This window comes from Pan troglodytes, chromosome 18, assembly GCF_028858775.2.
Source record: "Pan troglodytes isolate AG18354 chromosome 18, NHGRI_mPanTro3-v2.0_pri, whole genome shotgun sequence".
Lineage (NCBI taxonomy): Eukaryota > Metazoa > Chordata > Mammalia > Primates > Hominidae > Pan > Pan troglodytes.
In genome coordinates this window covers 80700765-80714768 of record NC_072416.2, presented here as the reverse complement: position 1 = coordinate 80714768, position 14004 = coordinate 80700765, and the positions used below count along the sequence as shown (strand labels likewise).

The 14004-nt window shown below is 43.2% G+C and overlaps 1 long non-coding RNA gene across 1 annotated transcript in view; it reads left to right on the top strand.

The window, feature by feature from the left end:
- Window positions 1-5433, top strand: part of LOC134808827 (uncharacterized) — a 30359-nt gene extending 24926 nt beyond the window's left edge. The window contains exon 3 of the long non-coding RNA XR_010152652.1: window positions 5046-5433. This is a non-coding gene — a long non-coding RNA (uncharacterized LOC134808827). The remainder of the gene's footprint in view (window positions 1-5045) is intronic.
- Window positions 5434-14004: the final 8571 nt, after the last annotated feature.

Genomic DNA, 14004 nt, shown 5'->3' with positions numbered 1-14004 from the left:
TCAACATCATTTTGCCAATGTTGTTTTATCTCTTCCTCCACTTATTTTTTCCAAACTATTTTAAAGTAAATCTTAGATCCTTTCCCCTGTAAAGAGCTCTGCATAGATCGCTAACTGATAAAGACTTTTGTTTAACCACCTTCCCATTTTCACACTAAAATTGTCTTAATGTTACATTATGCATTGTAACACACACACTAATTATCTTAATGTCATCACTGTGCAATTATTATTATTATACTTTGAAAATGCAAGTATGATCAGATTCCTCCAGGTGTACCCCATCTTCTCTCCTTCACAACCATACCCACTCTCTACACAGAGGCAAAATCTAATACCACCTGCTCCTTCTGCCCCCACCCCCAAACCCCTACTTTTTCCTCCACGCTCTGGGCACATTCCTTCTGGAGTCCCTGAAATACCTTCCTCAGTCCCTCCCTGCTCAGCACTACACCTGGCTGGCTCCTTTCCCTGTTCTCCCCAGAGCCAGCTCCTTCTCAACCTTCAGGCCTCAGCTCTAGGTCACCTTGGCAGAGGGGCCTTTCCTGACTATCCACGCAGGACCCTAGCTGCCATTTTTGCTCCTCCACTGTGATGAGTGCTCATATGTCTCTGAGCACTCATCACAAAGCTGAGGTTTGCAGCTTGCTTCTTGCCTGTCCCCATGATTGACTGGGAAGAGCTGGGTCTGTTCTATTCACTAGCCTTGTCCTGGGGTTGAGCTCAAGGCTTGAGAGACAGCGGCAGCCCACACATATTGTTGAACAAAAAGGAACATTGAAACCATGATCTTACCCCCTGCTTCCTGCTCATTCCCATCTTATCTTCCAGCATCTGTTCTTGCTTCTCCTCCAACCTGTACGGTCTTCCACCTCCCTCTCAACGGCCCACCTGTCCTTCACCACATCTTCTCCATCCCACAAGATTCAGATAAGGTGAGACCTCCTTTGGGAAGCCTGAGCTGCCTCTGTCCTCACTTCCCTCACCAAGTTCATCGAATCATTCGTGCATCTCTCACCCTCATGACATGCTGTGCTCCTTGAAAACCCATGTTCCTGTCCTACTCATCTTTGTAGTCCTGCACAATGCCTGGAGCACAAGCCTGGGATCTCCATCAAGTTTTTAGGACCAAAGAAAGGAATTATTCAGGGTTGGAAGGCAGAGTTAACCCTAAAGGGCCAGGGAATGCAGAGTAAATAATATAGCAGGGATCAAGGACACGGCCCAAGGACATAATGGAATGTCATACCAGGAAGGTTTGGATCAGTTATTGAGATCTAAATGCTGAACAAGTGAGAAGGTCCCAGGCTTCCATTTAAGGATGTGCCACATGTGATCTCGGGGAGATGAAACCCTTTAAACAAACCTAGAATAATCAGAATATAAGCTCCACTAGGAAGAAGCTTCTTTAGGGGAGGAATTTTTACCTGTACCATTCACTGCTGTATCTACCATGCTTGGTACATAGTAGGTGCTCAACGAAGATTTCTTGAATGAATAAATAAATGGATAAATAAACTCAGGGCTGGATGAAGACAAAGCAGAGATACAAACTGGAGACAAACAGAGGCAGGATAATAGCTATTTCCTCAGCAGCCATGGGAAGCGCCTAAGAAACAAGACACAAACCTGCCAACCCTATGATGGTCAATACCAAACCTATTTCATTTAAACTTGTATTTCCAATACCCAACAGTCTCTGGCTCCTAACAGTGCTCAAAAATTTGTTGTGGAATACATGGCTGCTTTTGCAAGATGAATGCCACCATTATTTAGCTTCAAATGAATTAGAGTTTTCAATGTTCTTCATGTCTTTAGTGAAAATTCTATATTAGTTCAATTTCTAAGTTTTTGTTAGCTCTGTTTTTAAGTGTTGGATCAATTCCAACTTATCAATCAAGGTCAGAGTTGTCATTAGAGCATCTGCTTTGCTAACATGAGTGTGTTTATATTTTATTGAGCTTTCTATTTTTACAAGCCTGACATACTAGTACATGCCAGGCCATGTCCAGATCAAGAAACTATAAATGCAACAGCAACATCTTATGAGCTATTAAAAGACTGTCAATGAGGAAAGAGGAGAGGTTTTGAAGATACATAGATTTGGCAAATTTTACATTAAACAAAGAATTATTCAGTGCAGGATTGCTCAGAGCCTTTGTTTTATTAATGTGAAATTATGATTCCACAAAGAGAGGGTGTCAGAAGATGTAGTTCTCCAAGTTGTTTATTGGCGGAACCCTATGTTAGGTGTTTTTCATGGGACACCATTTCGCAATTCTGAGGTTATTGTTCCCAGAGCATGGCTTAGAAAATGCTGTTTTCCCGAATACCAAAGCATAAAGCTATTTGCATTTTCCAAACCACTTAGTTTGCTTAAATAACCGTTCTACCATAATTAAGGGAGGTGTGCAGTTATTCACACTTCACACCCACTCCTCTTAAGAACAGAAGCACAAGAATCCAGAGAGATTGGGCTTTGATATGAGCTTGACTTAGTACAAATTACAGCTTTGCCACTTAACAAATTGTATAATATCCTACAAATTAATTACTTCTTAGCTTTAGTTTTCTCATCCATAAAAATAAGAACAATGACAGCACAGTAGACAGACGCCATAGTCATCATGGTCAGTGATATCTTTGACAGGGTATGGCAAGGCCTGGCACAGAGGAGGTAATAATTCATTCATGGAGTGTCGGGCACAGTGGAGACTCTGGATGCAGCTATAAACAAAACAGACTGAAGTCCCCTGCCCTTGGGAGATACTAGCCCAGCAGTGATAGATAGAAAGGTAGACAGAGGTGGACAGGACTCCCCAGATAGTCCCCATAGTGCAGCCAGGGTGGACACCAGAACTCTAGGGCAACATGGGAAGTCTCTGGCCAAGTTCCTGGTGAAAGGAAAGCTATGAATTGTCCTGTTGCCAAGACCCACCTGAATGCTGCCTGTGCACTGTCGCTATAGCCTAATTAGTGGCAGAAGATGCCTTGATCCCTCCCGCTCCCCAGTATGATGGGGGCTCAGAACAGCAGAACACCTGTGCAGCCTCACACTACAGTGTCTTTGGACACACATGCCAGCCAGCCCCATAGTGAGGACCAAAGACACAAGGAGATCATTTCCGGTCAAATTCATCAATTGTAATGAAATCTCCACGTTTGCTGCTAGAGACTGATTGCACAGATACTTGCAGATGATAAAGCCAGACCAGGAGGCTAGAGCCCCATTTATTACGAAGAGGCTCCTGCAACTTTTTGAAATGGCAACCCACACCTCAATGAGCAGATGCTGTATGCTGTTTTGTACTTGTCTCCCAATGATGGAGCCAAATGATCCACCGAGCTGCCTGTATCTTCTCCATTACCTGCCTGCCTGGAAGATGGAGAAGTTAGTCTCTAACTGCACTTGATTTTTCTCCTTCTGCTTGCCTCCCTCCCATGGCAGCTTTCTTACAGGCGCTGGGCATTTAATTGTACATGCCACTATTCGTCGTGCCCAGAGCTCAAGTAGGGGCTGCTGGCCCTAGCTTCTTCACACTGCAGGCTGAGCGTGCTCTCATTCCTGTCCCATCGGCTTCATGAATCATAGTTCATGTTCTCATAATTATCTCATGTTTTGGGCTCAAGAGGGAGATCCTAGCAAGCTCAAGAAGAAGGTGAAGTTTTTAGTCTGCACCAAATGAGGAACACAACTGTGCATATTTCCTTTGTATGTCAATTAGCAGCATATGGTGAGAGCCAAACACACTAATAAAGTTATAAAGAAATATAGGGGTTAGGGAGACAGATGCTTCCTCATAGGTGCCGGCAAGAGCGCATGCTGTTAACGTTGCAATTTCCCAAACAGATTGTCTGAACACCTGCGGATGTTCAAGGGCCCTCGTACTCTCAAGTACTCTCCTTGGTGTCTCTTTCAACAAGATCATCATAATTCAGGGAGGGGTATGGTGTTTAGGGTGGAGAGGCTATGTGACAAGTTTCATCTCACACCTGGGGTTGGCTGGAGTGCTGTGTTGAGAAGGATTCTGAGGCTGCACTTGGGCTCAGCGGGAACAAAGACAGTGTTCAGTTATTATGTTTGTCACAATGGGGCACGGAGCAGGAAAACGCATGTGCACGCATTGGACCTGTCTGCGAATGGAAAAGAGCCCTCACTGAGAAACCGAACATCTTGCAGTCCTGAGTAAGTCATTCCCTTTCCTCAGCCTTGGTTTCCTGATCTGTAAAATCAAGATGGTGATAATATTTCCATTATGGTGTCATGGTAAAGATCAAACCAATGAAGTGTGTAAAAAGGCTTTGAGAACTAGAAGGCATTATGCAAATAGGAGGTAATATACTTGTAAAAATATCTATGTATGCACCTGAGTGTATGTGTGTGCTTGCTTTTCTAATGCTCTAGAGAGAGGTTCTGAACCTTGGCATTTTGACATTTTGTATTGGATCATTCTTTGTTAGGAGAGGATGGCTTCTGCCTTGGCCTCCACCCACTCAATGCTGGTAGCACCACACCCCTCAACAGTTATGACCATCAAACATGTCTCCCAGACATTGATTACCAAATGCCTGCTCGGGGAAAAATTGCCCCCAGTTGAGAGCCACTGGCCTAGCACAGTAGTTTCTCCTCTGGCTGCACATTAGACTGACCTGGGGGGCTTTTATAACTATGTCAACGGCAGGCTTCAAGCTCCAACCAGGAAGCTGGTATTTAATTGGCCAGGGATGGGTGGGGCATCAAGAGTTATCCCAAGGTGATTCCAATACACATTGCAGAATGGACAGCCTTTCACAAAAGAAGGAAGGAATCCTTTCTGAGGGAACATAGGTTCTCCTCTCTGGAAAGCTACAATCCCATGGGTTCCCCAGCTGTGTCTAAGACTCGAAGCCACATGCTCTTCTAGGGAAAGGCCAGGGGTCCTTCCTGTGGGGAGAAATCAAGAAGGTTCCCCATGCCCCAAACCAATATGCAATGTCCTTCCTCCATTTAACCACAAGAATTTTATTTTTTTTAATGAGTCTATGAACAATGTATTCTTTCACAGATGACTGAGAGAATGTGACGAAGGAGATAATGAAACAGGATGGATATCCATGCACATCTATCTTGAAGCAACTTTTCAAAGACAATGGAAGCCCTAACATCCCTTTGATGAAACGAAGCTACACAGAAACATAGCAAGTAACATATGACTGGGTACAAATGGTAAAATTAAAGGCAAACATTGTTGATGAGCTCACTAGAGCTTGAAGTATGGAAGCACAATATTAGCCTTGGTGGAAAATAACTTCATTGAAATATGTCCTTCCTGCCACACAGCTTTGCTAAGATTCTGAAGCATTCTGTCTCTTTCAGCCTCTGGCTGTCTGTCACTAGGCATTTTCAATAGAACGAACAGAGAAGAGAGTTTGGGAATGAAAGTAAAGGATAATTGAAGTCTTGCCTTGATCTATTGTTACAACCGAATAAGCAGAGACAAATACACGGTCCCTGCTTAGACCCTCATGGAAGCCCTTTAGCCCCTGGGGCCAGTGAAACAGTCAGTCCATCAGCATATACATACAGGACACCCACCATAAATAAGTCACCGCGCTACACTCTCCAGGGGATACAAAGATGGATAAGATGTAGATCCTGACTTCTAGCTGTATGTAGTCTAGTTAGGGACCTATAAAGACATAATCAATAATCCTGCATGGCCTGAGCTTAAGTCCAAATGAATGACATCAAAGAGAGACACCAAGCTGGGGGGCTTCACAGGAAACCAAGTAAACATTGGACATAGAGACCCAGCAATGCAATCAGTCCCCCGGCATTGTTTCTTGTGAATTGATGTGCACGGGGCTGTTAGTCTCCTGAATGAAGGAGGAAAGCACCCAGCCGAGAGTCATGTGACAGAAAAAGCTGGAATGATGCCTGTCTCCTCCTTGGACACAGCAATCAGCTGTGTCCCTGTGTAAGAGATGGGGGGATGGAGGAGGCACAGGCAGAAGCAAAGGGGGTGAGACAGAGGGTAAGAGGAAAGGGTCACCTCCTCTCTCTGAGTGGTGAACAATGGCGAGACCAGCAGGGACTTGTGGAGGGTGCAGAGAAGGTGAAGCTCTTGTCCTTTGCCATGGAGCAGAAGCAGCCTTCGAGGCAGACCTTGATTTTTCAGCAGAGAAAAACAGGATCTCAGTATGTGGCAAGGATATGACCAGGGTGCTGCCAGGAAAGCAGAATGAGACTGTACATGTGTGGCCCCTGTGTGTCACCCTTTGGGAATTGCTGGACATATTTGGCTTGTCTTTTAGGGATCTGTCAGCAGATACCTTCATTCTGAGCTTGGGAGCTGGGGGAATGCTCTATGATACTAGTGGATGGGCAAAACGAAGGTAACTAAGCAGAAAACACATAGGAGGAAAGCCTGCTTTGAATATGTTTGCCTGTGAAACTATGTGTGAGGCAAGCAGTACTGTAAATAATCAGCACTACACAGGCCGAGACCAACATGTCACTAGGACCAAGCCCCTGAAATCTCTCTTGGCCAAGGAGATTGTGCTTGAATCATGACCCCTAGCCCTGGGGGTGTCAAGGAGCCTGATCTGGTGCCTCCTGTCACCAGTGAGGCTTCGCTTGGGCCACTTGAGACTCCAGGGGGGACTTTTGGATTGTCGCTATGGGGTTACCGCCTAGTCTAAGCCCCTTTGTCCACTTGGGGCTGCCACTTAGTCCAGGCCCCTTTCTCCACTACCTCTTAACTGGTCTTCTTGCCCCAAGAGCATATGCTTCACACAGCAGCAGAGTAAGCCTTTTGAAACTCCAATTAGACCGCAGCACTGCCCTGCTCAAAAAACTTCCAGTGGCTTTCCTTCTTACTTATGGTGAAATTCACATTTCTTTCCACACCCATTTGCTCCACAGTGTCTACCCTGCTTCCTTCCCAAACTTTTCCAAACTCTGTTTTGCTCATTTCACCCCAGTGCCAACGGCTCTGGACCTCTAACCCATTTTCTACCCAAGAGTCTTTGCACTTGCTGCCAACATATTATTCCCCATATATCTCATAATTGTTCCATCTCCTCATTCAGGTCTCTACTCAAATATTATGTCTCCAGAGAGCCCCTCCCTGACCAAGTTCCCTAAAGAAGCCCCATTGCTTTCTAGCTCTTTATCCTAATTAATATTTCTTCATAGCACTTACCTCCCAAAATCACATTATAAATTTACTTAAGTGTTTATTGTTTGTCTCTCATATTAGAATATAAACTCCAAGAGGACAATCTATGCCCGGAACCTAGAATAGTGCCTGCCACATACTAAGTGCACAATAAATACATATTCAATGAAAGATTGAACAACAACCTCTTCCAAAACTATCAGACAAATTGCTGAGAGCTCTCATCCCTCTTTTGAAGGAAGCCACTAACATGCATTGAGCTTCGTGGCTACAGAAGCTCCCCAGGACTTTTGGCCCTAACTGAACGGTCCTGTTTGTTCCCCAACCATCCCAGCATGCATCAGCTCTGGTGGTTTATTAGCTATTTTTGTTTATTTGCTTTTGCTTCTCTCTGCCCAGGTGAGTATCATCCCCACAAAACAAGAATCCTGCCTGGTTTGTTAACTGCTACAACCTCAACGCCTGGCAAAGAACAGATGCTCAGTAAATATTTGCTGGATATAAATCCAGCTAAGCCAAGATTCCATTGGTTGGTTAATATTTTGCACCCAAGGGCCACATCTTACATTTACTATTATTAAATATTATTGTGTTAGGTTCAACTCATCATTCCTGTCCACTCAAATCTTTGAGATCCCGCTTCTGTCATTCAGCATATCACCATCCCTGGCTGTCTATGGAAACTTCATAAAGCCGCCGCCACATCATTTCCAAGCCAGTGACGACAGTAGCAGACAAGTGCTGTCTGTTCCTGCAGACAACCCTCTTCCCGCTTCCTTTGTCTCATTGCTGATCAAGTTGTAAAACTCAGGGTTTAGCCCTGGCCCCCTCCTCTACATACCGCCCTTTTGCTACCCCACTCTCCAAAAGGAGGAGGCACAAAATACACTATGGGCTTGGGAACAGGCTAGACCAAGGTTTGAATCCCCCATTCTTCACTTATTTGCTTTGTAAATGCTGTTAATTCCCTTTGCTTCTTGCATTTCAGTTTCCTTCATCTGATACATAAACTTAGTACCTCTAGAAGTATTGTGTGGACTCAACGCAGTGACAAAAAGTACCCAGTCCCATGGCAGGCACTTGAGAACTGTGTGATCTATGTGAATCTAAAACAAAACAAACAACTCTGGCAGAGGACAAATTTGGAAACAAGAGAGGAGAGTGAAACCCAGATATTTCACTAACACGTTTCTAAGACAAAGCGGAAAAAAAAAAAAAAAAAAAAAAAAAAAAAAGCCCAGTACCTCTACAAAATAGTCTCCAATCAAAGGTCCTGTAGACAGTTGTGGCCACTGGTTTAATGTTCCCATTAAAGTCCCCATGCATCCATGTACCTGAAGAAGGGTTGTGGGGCTTGCACATGGAGGACAAAAAAAAAAAAAGCGGTGAAGTGCATGGGAACACGGGGATACTGGTGGACAGGGCCAACTGGCAGGCCTGTGACTCCTCACTCCGCCCCGCCGTCCTTATAGCACCTATTCAGCACGCTCACCCACCTGGCATTTCTGCATGTACCTAAGACTCATTTAAATAATGGGGCAAACGGTTAAGATGGGGAAATAATCATAAAAAGCTCAGGGAAAGGTATGCAAATAGAAAACTCCACAAACGTGGAGGAGGCTGGGAGAACAAAGATAATCAAAAGCATTATCAACACACCCCAGGTGTGCGCTCACTGGGAGCCTGAGTGGGTGCCAGGAGGGGAGGAGGGGCAGCCCCTGCCTGCTCAGAGTCTTGTATCTGATTTTATTTATAAGCCTGCTGTCTCTCTTGAGCTCCAGAGAAGCCTGGCAGATGGAGCTCCACCATCTTTGGGAGTGGACGAAAGTGTAAATTAGGTGTTTCCCATAATGTCTCTTCTCAATACCTTTCTGATACTATGTTCACCCTGATAAGGCAGCCCCAGAGATGCGTTAAAAATGACGTCAAATGTCACTGCGCCTCGGCTCAAAGCTCTCAGTGGCTTTCACCTTCCTCAGAATAAAGGCTACCCTCCTTTCCCTCCAGCTAAGACTGGCCCTCTGACTTCAGCCCCACCCTCCTTCCTGGCTCTGTCTAGCCTATTCTGCTCTTTGCAGATCCATAAACCCACCCCCAGGGCTCTCATCTCAGCTCTTTGCTCATTTCTCTCTCTCCTCTTTCAGTCTCGGCTCAAATGTCTTGGTCTTTTAGAGCCTTTCTCTATTCATGCAGACTAACTGCAAACCCTCCCTCCTCCTGAATCTCCCTTTCCTGGGTTTGTCTTTCTTGGCACTGACCACCATCTAATATAACTCATATTCTGCTTCTTACTTTCACAATCTCTCTCTCCTAACTAGAATGTAAGCGCAATGAGGACAGGGCATTTGGTCTGTATCTCCACTGGTATCTCCCTAGCATTGCCAACTTTACCTGGCACGTGGTGGGGACTTAATAAACAAAGATTTGTTGAATGAATGTCTTTTTGTGGAGTAAAGCTATACACGTTTCTCCCTCTTTTTCTTTTTTCTATCTCATCACCTGCTGAGCTAAAGGAGCTAATTCCTGATGAAAAGCGTATGTGCTGCACCTGGCACAGGATACATACTTAACAATTATTGGCTGACATTATGACTGGACAAGTTTAACCTCTGTAAAGTGAGCATTGGTAGCAATGCTGTCCTCAATGTGGTGCTCAAGGAGAAACTGAATGAAGATAGTGGCAGAGAGCAAGGCCCGGTTTGGAGCTACTGGCACAAGAAGGAACTGGGAGCAGGGCTGAACCAGTGGGTGGGACCCTCAGACGTCAGGCGGAAAAAGCTGAGAAGACAGAGGGTACAAATTATAACAAGGGTGACTTACTCTAGCCTGTGGTCCTTCAAACTACAGGAATAGCCATGCCAGCAGTTGCGTGCATCTTGGTTACAGCTAACTATAGATGGGGATCCCTTCCCACCTCCATCCCTGTTCCCCAAGGAAAACCGTTTTCTCATCACCCAAGTAAGTAAGGCCCAGTGCTGAGTCTGATTCCTACAGGGGCTCCCACTCTAGCCAGGCTACATGGATTGGCATATCCAATATGTTAAGCCACATTTCCCAAAGGGCAGCCAGTTGCATGCTATAGAGCTGACGGCGATAAAGGTAGGTGCATAAGTGGACACCAGCCCCTTACCAACACCGTCGTTATACACAGAACCTCAGACGGGCCTCACGGGCTCTGCATGGACTGGTCCCTGGCCCTGTTGCTCCCCTCCCTTCTCAGGGCTACAGTCACACTAGCACCTCCAGTTCTTTGAGGGCCTTTTGTCTGGACACTCTTTCCCCTCTCCGGCATCTGTTCACCTCCTTTTCCTCTTTTAGGTCACATGTCTAATGCCCTCTCCTGACAGAGGCTGTTTCTCCCTTTCCAGGGCTAAGTCTCCCACTTGTATAACCTTCCCTTTGTTGCATCATATAGGCATATTGTAGGCAGTGTGTGTGTGTGTGTTTGTGTCATTATAAATTAGTTAATGAGAATCTCACTCATTGGAACCCATCTTCCCAGAAACAAGCCTAAATTCTCTCAGTATCATTAGCCTCAATTTATCATCTCTTCTCACTTTGTTTTCAGGCTCTCCATCAAGACAACAGTGGGTCCCAGCAGTTACACCCACAACATGCTCTCCAGACAATTGCAGTCCTGATTTTTAGCCTGACTCGAGTACCCAATATCTCTTTCAGAACTTACCTCAAAAGCATCTCTTTAGCAATATCTGCTGACTACCCCATCTGCAAAGCAGTCCCCTTCCCATCATTAGCTGTAGCCTTCATAATCCTGCTAATCCTCAAAAGCTGGTCCTTAGACTACGAGCAGTAGTATCACCTGAGAACTTGTTAGAACTGCAAAACCTCAGCTTAACCCCAAACTGAGTAAGCCAGAATTTGCATTTTAACCGGGTTCCCCAGACCACCGGCATGCATATGAAAGCTTAGAAACAATTAGAGCACTTCTCACAGTCTATCGTTATCTAATTTATTTAATAGTCACCTATCTCACTTTCCACCAAAAGGAAAGTTCTATGAAGGCAGGGAATCTGTCCTGTTTATCATTGTATTTCCACTGCATAGCACAGTAACTGACACATGGTAGGTGCCAAATAAATATGAATGATTTAACAAATAAGTAAAAGAAAGAATGACTGAATACATTTCCAGTTTCTTCAAACTCTAAAGATTTATGATCAGTGGTCATCTCTTTCCAGTTCATTTTCCTTCTCCCTGTAGGCTAAGTTGAGCCCACCTGCCTTCATCAGGCATTTATATAACATCTCCTATGCAGGATGTCCTGTGTGTTGTTACTGGGAACAGCGAAAAGCACTGCCTGCTCTACAAAGATCTCACAGTTTAAAAGCTTCGCTCAAAAGAAACAACTGCTTTCTTTTTTCTGACTACATCTTTGGTTTCTAACCTCCCATCTCCTGAAGTCTAAACAGTAGGTATATTTTTCAGTCCTCACTTGCCAAAGAATGGGCCACACTGTTTCTCCCCATAAAGCCTTTTTCCAACTAGATAAGTGGGTTTTTTTTTCAAACCTGTCACTCTTCATGCTTTTTCATCGCTAATGAGCTCTTAACCAGCTCCTGAAAATGCCGCAAGCTGTCCTGCCTCCATCAGAAAACATCAGAACCACTGATGCTTTCAGAACCACAACCTCACATATGCAATGAGCACCTTGAGTCCCATGAACTTCCAGCCATCACAGCCCAAGCATCCTCATTTGCTCATTTTGCGCGGCAGATTCCCTACCCTTCAGACTCTAGAGAGCTGTGTTTATGTCTAGCTTTAACCCTAGCTTCCTTGCTTTTTCTTAATTAATAGTTCCCCTAGCCCCTTTTTGCCTGATACACTCTTCTCCTTCCCTCTAAGGGGACTCCTCTTTATCCTTGGAGATACAATTTATAATGTAAGAAACTTTATTCCCACAATTTTTTACATCAACAATAAATGAGAAAAACTATGATCACATTAGCACAGGCTAAAAGGGCATTTGATAAACTTTTATGGCCATATGTAATTTAAGTGAAAAACACAAAAAAAGTAGGAATCAAAAGGAAATGTTTAAATATGATAAATACTTTTTAACAAAAAGTAACAACAAATATTAAAATAAGAATAACTTTTCATTAAAATCAGAAACTAGACAGCGATGCCCACTATCACTAACATATTAGCATGGTCTAAATGGTTCCAGCCAAGGTAATAAGATAAGAAAAATTAAATAAGGAGCCCAAAACTGGAAAAGAGGAGAAAAAATTCTACTTTTTTGGCTGATGATTTGATTGCATATGTAGAATGCCCATACAAGCTAACTTTTAAAATCCTATAATTAGTGAGAGTATTTGATAAGGTTCAATGATATAAGAAGAATCTAAGAGGAAAATAGATTCTCTAACTAGCGATAAGTACCTAAAAATGGAAATAATTTTAAAATTTACAACAGTGAAAAAATGATACAAAGGTAAATTTATGTATTTATTTATTACTGAGATGGAGTCTCCCTCTGTCGCCCAGGCTGGAGTGCAGTGGCCTGATCTCAGCTCACTGCAACCTCTGCCGCCTTGGTTCAAGTGATTCTCTTGCCTAAGCCTCCCAAGTAGCTGGGATTACAGGCACCTGCCACCACACCTGGCTAATTTTTGTAGTTTCAGTAGAGACGGGGTTTCACCATCTTGGCCAGGCTGGTTTTGAACTCCTGACCTCGTGATCCACCCACCTCAGCCTCCCAAAGTGCTGGGATTACAGGCATAAGCCACCACACCTGGCCAAAAAGGTAAAATTTAACAAGAAAGCCATAGAACCTATATGAACAAAACTATAAAAGCTTATTGGAGGACATAAAACAGATTTTGAACAAATGGAAAGAAAAATTAGGTTCTTCATTAGGGAAATGTAGTATCATAAAAGTGTCAAAATTATACATATAAATATATAAAATTTAATGATACTCCTATTAAAACATGAATAGCATTTTTCTTTGCTTTGAAGGTAAAATTAACTTCAGTTCACATAGATTTGAAAATTGCTCAAGAATACTAAAATTTGCGTACACATATATAAAAGTTAAGATGAAGGATTTGCCTTACCAGACACTAAAACTCAACTATGAAACCTCTCTAAACAAATCAATATAATAATAGCATAAGAATCGAAAAATTAATCAGTGGAAAAGAAGATCCAGAAATAGATCCTAATGAATATAAGGTTTCTAAATATGGCAACAGAGATATCTTCATCCAATGAGGAAAATGTAGTTTATTTAGTAAATAACCATGCCCAAATGGCTATTGGATTAAAAGAATAAGGAGGTGGACTCTCTCATACCACATAAAAAATAAATTCACATGGATTAAACAAAGCTCTCTCTATAAAAAGTTATACAAAAAATTGCAAAAAACTTATATTTACTTACACTCTGGGGGTGAAAGGCCTTCATAACCAAGAGGGGATCACTAAATTTTAAAGGGGAAACACAATGCACACGTCTATGTAAACATCAACCACAAACTATATATTATGTAACTATCAACCATAACTATATAAACATAGCTAAAGGTAACACTTTCCAAGTTAACAGAGAAATCAAAGACTTGGGAAACATTTACAATGCAGGTGGCAGATCACAGGTTAATATCTATGCTGTACAAAGAGCTCTTACAAATTGACAAAGAGAAACAATCCCACAGAAACAAAAACAAAGAATATGAATATGCAATTCACAGAATAGCAAACCCAACTCCCAATAAAGATATGAAAATATATTCAGACTTGTTGGTAGTCAAGAAATGCAAATTAAAGTAACGAGTTATTATTTTACACTCATGTCCCAGGCAAAAATTAAAAAGAGAGT